This window comes from Sinohyriopsis cumingii, unplaced genomic scaffold (assembly GCF_028554795.1).
Source record: "Sinohyriopsis cumingii isolate HCF-2022 unplaced genomic scaffold, ASM2855479v2 utg002092l, whole genome shotgun sequence".
In the NCBI taxonomy this organism is placed as follows: Eukaryota; Metazoa; Mollusca; class Bivalvia; order Unionida; family Unionidae; genus Sinohyriopsis; species Sinohyriopsis cumingii.
Window position 1 is genome coordinate 206,602 of NW_028316127.1, and position 7,869 is coordinate 214,470.

General features: G+C 32.2%; 1 protein-coding gene across 1 annotated transcript in view; it reads right to left on the reverse strand.

Moving 5' to 3' along the window:
• LOC149771162 (transient receptor potential cation channel subfamily M member-like 2) overlaps positions 1-5,611 on the reverse strand; it is a 48,143-nt gene extending 42,532 nt beyond the window's left edge. Inside the window, exon 1 of the mRNA XM_089948792.1 lies at positions 5,479-5,611. The gene's annotated coding sequence lies outside the window, so the exon portion shown is untranslated. The remainder of the gene's footprint in view (positions 1-5,478) is intronic.
• Positions 5,612-7,869: the final 2,258 nt, after the last annotated feature.

Below are 7,869 nucleotides of genomic sequence, written 5' to 3' on the forward strand. Positions count from 1 at the left end.
ACTTTTAGCTAAAATTTCTTCACACGACCATGTAGAACTAAAGCAGTGGCAGATTGTAGTCGATCCAGTAATAAAGAAAAGTCATAATTAGTTTCTTGTTTCAGTATTGTAGTATTATTAAATGTGATTATGTAATGACACCGTGACATTTGGTCTATTTACCGTAAAAGCTCTTTGTCCAAACATATCATAGTAAAGAAATCAATACTTATAAAAGAAAAAGGTATGGAAAAGATGTCAAAAGTGCGAAAATAGAACAAATATCAGGATACACAAAGTAAGAAAACAAACGACGACAGAAGAATAAATGGAAACAAATAGACAGACGGAACACAAATTTGGTAAAGGAATCAAAGACAAAATGAAATATAATGCATAAATGGAAACAATTAATTATATTAGCAACATAAACTAATTTATATATCTATATGGTTAGTTTTTCTGGGTTAACTACGAATTTTTAGCACATGATGGGCTAGTCATTGCGGCCAGTATATTGTGTATGGAGAAACTCTGAAATTCCCGGAAAGAACCACTCACCCACGTGAAGCTACATTGAAGCTTTCTCACATTATTACTCATATTGGCGAACTCATTGATCTGCAAAGCGCAGACTACCAGGTCATCCGGTTTAGAAAGTACTCTCACATTTTCGCCCGGTGTCAAACTACCCTAATGCAGATTTGTATCTACAAGTTTTAACACCATTCATTCATTCATATCTGAGGTGGGTCTATAGTAAACTACTTTACAAGAACATGTTGAACAAAGCCTCAATGTGACTGAGATTGTAATCTATCTAATTATACAGGAAACGCTTTAATGATTTGTGTCATGGAGGGTCTGCGCTTGTGAGAGAACTTGTACTAATATTATGTGGAAAGCAACATGATAATTATTGAAAAGGACTCTTTTGAAGCATGCGACTTCAATTTTTCAACTATTCAAGTAAAATGAGGCCTTCACGACATATAAAAATATTTCTGCAGTTATAATTTATGATCGTATCATCATTTATAACATTCTCAACGCAATGGTATATTAACGTTCTTCATATTCTTATGTTAACTTAGCTCTTGCTTACGTAATATGCCTTATGTTGGTATTGTGTGTGCAGTGAACTTAATTATGGGGAAATAAGAAGTCATTGAACACAGAGGTGAAGTCAACGTAAAATTAAAACTGTTGTATCAAGTGAAAAACTATATAGTAAAGATGTTGCTTTTCAGTCATTTATAATGAAATTAAGAATCGAAGATGAAAAAAGCAGGTATTATTGTGTCAGAAGAATAAGCGAACATTTTACCCTTTGAACTTGATCTCCACGAACGATACCTGTTCCATTCCTTTTCAAACTGTAAAATTAGTAGCGACAACTAAGGAATAATTGTGGAAAGTTTCATGTTCCTGTCTTTTAACATAACAATGTTGTTACGTGGAGAAATTGCAATGTACATTTTTAAAATAGCTCCATTTTCATCATAACGGGACGGCTTGTTTGAGACTCTGCGACAAAGGAATACTATTCTGTGGAGAAATACAACATGAGGATTATTCAAAAGGACTGTGTCCTGTGTTGATGCTTGTGATTTCAGTGTTTCCGCTATACGATCATAATTAAATCATACAATAATAATAACACATACATGGTCTTTATATGGGCTTTGTGAAGGTATTGTGAATTTTTGTGTGTGTGTGTGTGTGTGAGAGAGAGAGAGATAGAGAGAGAGAGAGAGAGAGAGAGAGAGACTTGTGTAAGATAAGTTGCATGCATATGTAGCATGCATATTAAAAAGAATGTTGGCAAACTTCTATGTTATGTTCATGTACTGTGGCTGAAACGTCTTTGGCTATTGTACTTGTGGAAATTATGCCTGCTTTAAGCATAAAACTAATCAAAATAACAGCTTCCATGTGCTGGAACAATCAGCCATAATTAGTGTAAAGTACAGTATATTTTGCAGTTATTAAAGTAAGGAAAATAAAATTTGCCAGAATATACAATACTAGCTGAAAAGCGCATTGAATGAATTACCAAGGATATAAACTATACAAGTTATCGACTCTTTTTATACAAGTTTCCTCTGAGGTCCAGAAAGTGCAAATGATACAAGTTTCCTCTGAAGTCCAGAAAGTGCAAATGACCAAGTGTAGCTTGCTGTTTTTGATAGGTGCACATCTGAATTAAGGGCAAACTGTATTTTCAACGAGCAAAATTAAGCATATAATTATACACCAAAATTAGTGGATTAAGGTTCTTACAACAAATATATATATATATATATATATATATATATATATATATATATATATATATATATATATATATATATATATATATATATATATATATATATATATGTGTGTGTGTGTGTGTGTGTGTGTGTGTGTGTTTTCTTTCTTCAAAAACCCATTATAACTAGTAATTCTAGATAATTGTTTCTTTCAAAAAATAAACCTAAGCAAAACACGAAACTGTTGAGCAAAACCTTAAATCAAATATAAATATTTGTGTAACTAATTTTCTTTTTTCCAAATCATCATTTATGATGTTCTCAATAAAATGATACATTAGCAAAGATGTTTTGATCAAAAATAGGCTAATTAAGCCTTTGTTCTCTTGTTTACACAATATGTATTGTGGAAACATTGCTTTTGCAATGACCTTAATTGTGGAAAAATTAGAAGTCTTCGAATACATAAGTGAAGTCAGCTTAGCGCTGTTTCATTTAATGAAATGAATATGATAGTTATAATGTTTCTTGTACAATGAAATCAAACAATATACGATGAAGAAACAAATTTGATCTCTTCCATGTTTTATACTAAAATGATATGCAAACATTTGACTCTTTCTTTGACCTTTGACCTCCATGAACCTTATATATTCCATTATGTTGTAAAATCTAAAATTTATTAATGAGGTCTCAGGAAAAATTGTGGCAAGGGTGTCTTTCAGCATTACAGTGGTTGCTATGTTAACAAAATGCAAAGTGCATTTGTAAAATTGCTCCATTTTCTCCGTGTTAAGAGAGGGGGAGCTTATATGGGACTTTGCCTCAAGTGAATACTTTCTTCTATGGAGACAAAAATATAAGAATTTTTCACAAGGACTATCTTCCAAATGCGTTTTGAATGCTTCAGATAGAAAACCAAAATTAAATCATACAATAATAATACTTATGTGGCCTTTATGGGGCCTCTCGACATATATTATGAGCTTCTGACAGAGTGATTTGTGGAAGGTGAAGTTGTTAGCATTGGCAACATGCGTAATGGAGAGCATGCTGACAAACATCTATGTTACTTGATTGTACTAACGCTGAAATTTATTTAGGTATTGTACTTATTGCTCTAAGCACCTAACTAATCCAATGTCTGATTCCTCGTCCTCCAAAACTCAGCCAGGACTTATCTAAAGTACACTATCTTTTACAGTTATAAGATAACGAATATAAAATGTGCATGACTTGATAATACCAGCTTTTGAAAGTGCCTTAAATTAATTACCAAATAAATGAAATTAAAAAGCGCTGTAGGCTCCTTTTGGCAAATCTCCCGATGAAGTCCCGAACTAAAATTACCAAGCGGGTCTAACATTCTGTTTATAGGCGCATATCTGAAATTACGTCTAGCTGTATACTGTACTTCCCAAATCAAGCATATAAATCATATAAATAAGTAAAGGGAATTACAGGTTCCTACAACAATATATATTATATACTAGGCCTTTTTCAAATAACTAGTAAGTGAGTAAAGCCTTGGAAACTCTTTTTCTTTAAAATTATAACATCATGCAAAATGAAATACTGTAGAGCACTGCCTTATAGCAAATTTGAAACGTTTTGAATGACTTTTATTATAAACGAAACGATACATAAACATTGAGGTTAGGCTTGAAAATACCCTAATTATGCTTACCTTTACTCTTCTTTGCATGATATGCATAGTGGAAGTAGTGGGTGTGCAAATGCCTTAATTATGGAGAATGTAGAAGTCTTGGAACACAGGAATAAAGCCAACTTAAATTTTAAAATGTTGCATTAAGTAAAAGGAATGTATAGTGAAACTGTTTCTTTGCATTCTTTGTAATGAAATCAAGAAATACAGTATTACAAAACACATTCACGTTCTTTCATATTTTAGTATTAGAACAATCAGCAATTAGGTTACTCTTTGAAGTCCATGAAGCATATGTGCTCCATCCCTTTTCAAACTGTAAAATCATTAGTGACATCTCAGATATAGTTTTGACAAATTTCATGTTTCTATCAGCATAACAATTGGTTGATGTGTTGGGAAAAGGCAATGCACATTTTGAAAATAGTTCCCTTTCCATCATAAAGGGGGCAGGACTGGGCTTTTTCATGACTCTTCCACTAATGAATAATATGATGTGTAGAAAACATGAGAAGCTTTCAAAAGTACTGTTTTGATGCTTGCAACTCCAAGATTTCACCTATATTATCAAAATTAAATCAAACAATACTTATACAAACGTGGTCTTTATATGAGCACTCTACAGACGTTATCTTCAAATCAACAAATATAAGAAATAAACTTTCTCAGCTAAAAATCTTATAACAAGATTCTGAAATGAAAACGTATTAAAAGGAAACAATGCGTGTGACTTTCAATATCTAATGAATGTTATGATGACTTGCACAAGCTGATTATGGAACTCATACATTTTTTTATTGTGTTAATGTTGACAAGATTGGTTTGAAAACAAAATGTAATGATTTCAACGTACTAAGTGGTCATATCTAGAATATGTCAATGCAATCGTGTATCCAGTCATAAATATTTAAGAAATGCTAATGGAATAGCTATGAAAATCATAGCCGATAAATGTGCTTTATTTAAATCTAATTGGTCGTGACGTTGGTGAATTCAGTGAATGAAAAACATGAAGTGAATGTGAATTTAATTCAGAGTACAGGTTAGGTTTCTCGGGTAAATTTGATAATGTGCAACCCATTCGTGGGAACTGCATTGCAACTTATTATTCTGCACATTAAATGATGTGCTGCATGTTGGAAATTGGAAGGACTGAATATCATATCTGGAACAAAACATTACGAATTTACGTTACAATATTGGTAAGGGGTGTTAAATGGCACCTTTTAGCCACAACATGAGCTTATTTAATTATCTGAACATAGCAGGTGGTTGGAAGATATTGCTATAGTTGCTCTGAGGCCAGGCACTTTATTGCTAAATACGTTCAATGCCTATAAAAACGCCCAAAAGTTCACAGACGTTATCTCTGTCTGCTCAGTAAGCAAATTCGAAACCATTCACAAATGAAGCAACTATGTAATACAAGATGCTATCTACCTTACACCGTTTTTTCGGCATGGGCATTCTATAGATGCAATTTATGCTCAGATTTTATATTTACATAATTATGCATACAGACAGACATAGCATAAATACTATAGGAAGAACGAGAGACGGAGCTTAATTAGGACATACCAGTAGTAGTAAAAGCAGTACAAGCAGCTTTGATAGTTTGAACCCGTCGATGAATGATTCCGAATATGGCTATGAAGACCTTGTGACAGACTTGATCTTCACCAGCAGGGTCGAAGAGCGCAGTTAAAGTAAGCATGAAACATAGTCAAGAACTATGTTTTCATTGATCCAGAAATGACATTAGTAGACTTTGATCAACTCTCATGAGAAATAATGTAGGGTAACACCTGAAACGATTAAGCGTGTGTTAACAAGGTATAATAAAACTGTCACATCTAGAATAACAAGTGTCATGGGAATGTTAGTCTGTGTTCATTGTGGTATATATATATATATATATATATATATATATATATATATATATATATATATATATATATATATATATATATATATATATATACATATATATATATATATATATATATATATATATATATATATATATATATATATATATATATATATATATATATATATATATATATATATATATATATATATATATATATATATATATATATAAGGGTTATCACTTCAGCACTAATTGCAAATATTCAGGCTATGATAATAACTCACTAAACTAATAAAACCCTCACGCTTTAAATACAGTCCCTCCCATTTGTTTTCATCCCTATACAGCTTTTATACAAAGCATCAAGGATATGACAATGCAAACAACTTAGTCATTTCATTGATTGATTTATTATTTCTAACCTGACTGCCACAAAGGGGTTCCTAGCACTCTCCGATGAGTTGCATGTCAAAGTAAACGGAATTACAAAATGTAAACAAGCAGACAGACTGCTCACTGTCATTTCATGATTACTATAACAGCCCATTTCAGTAACTCTGTGTCCGCATCCAATAGTGTAACTGTATAGTTTGAATATTTATAAAATAAATTGAACAACTAAAACGAAGGAATGCTAGTACACATGCATTAAAAGAGATCTGACTGCAAAATTTACTGAATTATTGCGATTATCGTAGACAACATCACATCTTTTTCTTGAAAACAATGATTAACCCATGCAAATATGGCAACCTGCTGACTAAAGATACTCTGGCTTGAATCTGAACGATAACAAATTGATAGTGTTTAGGACCACCTGGCGACTATCAGGTTAGAACTTATAAATTAATGAATGAATTGAGTGTGTTTTGTGCATTTTGGACATTATTGATGCTTTTCGTTTTCAAAATCGGTATGTGGGTACTTACAAACGAATGGAGTATGAATGCTATATACTAACCCTAATTAATTCACGGTACTAATTGTATGGACAAATGGGAACCAGTCTTTAAATGAGTGAAGATAAAATAGAGTTTATACGAGTTAGGCTGGCCATGATTGTTTTAGAATGAAAAGTAAGATTTTAGTACATTGAATCTTTTGACAGCTTATCCTAGGTGTAACTGAATATAACCCAGAGAGATGGTTTTATTGACAGATCCAGAAAATGCTGCAGTTCAGAAGGCTTTTACCACACATATGCTGTCATGAGCTCACAGAAATGTAAAGTGTTTCAATTTTTAATATCATGAAATTCGCATAGGTTTGCTATGGGATCTAAATTACTACCGTGAGTCCTCAAGTACGTTGGGAACACATGTATCTTTACTGCTTATTAACACATAGTGCGGATGGACTTTACATATAAATACTGTATTTTTCGGAGAGAGAGAGAGATACGAGAAGGGAATCAGCAATTAGACGTTTTAACAATATTCAGTGTAGGTGTTATTTTTTCCCATGACAATGCCTTACCGACGGCTATCGTTAAGGCTATTTAACAAAACAAATTTGCGTGCGATAATAAAATAATTGAACAAACAATATTTTGTCCTTTTCTGTATTTTCTTCAAATGAAGATAGATCTCCGCTTAAACTATATCCTGAAAATCATGACATAGAATTATAATTTTCCAATTACCATTAGTAGGCGTAGTAGTAGTAGTAGTAGTAGTAGTAGTAGTAGCAGTCGTAGTAGTAGTATTGACATGCTCAAAATTTTATCTTGGATATAGAATAATCGGTCAATAATTCAAACACTTCATTCATTGTACGATAGTTAGTCTCTGTCAAATTACCGTCTAGAATTTTACTTATATATTCAGTTGGGAGCGGTGAACTGAATGAATTTGAGGAGTAAAACACTAAATCACTAAAATTATAACCCTTTGTATGTTATATAGCAGATTCTTAAAAAAAAATGTTTTGAAATAATATTTATATGCAAAGATGCAAGGTATTTTTAACATCACAACATGGTCTTTCTCATACATATTCAACAGATAGAAACAGCAACATGGATAGGTAGATTATATAGAAAAACCTGAAGTGTGCCGATTTAAGATTCTGAACTGAATACAAAACGGTTTCCAGAC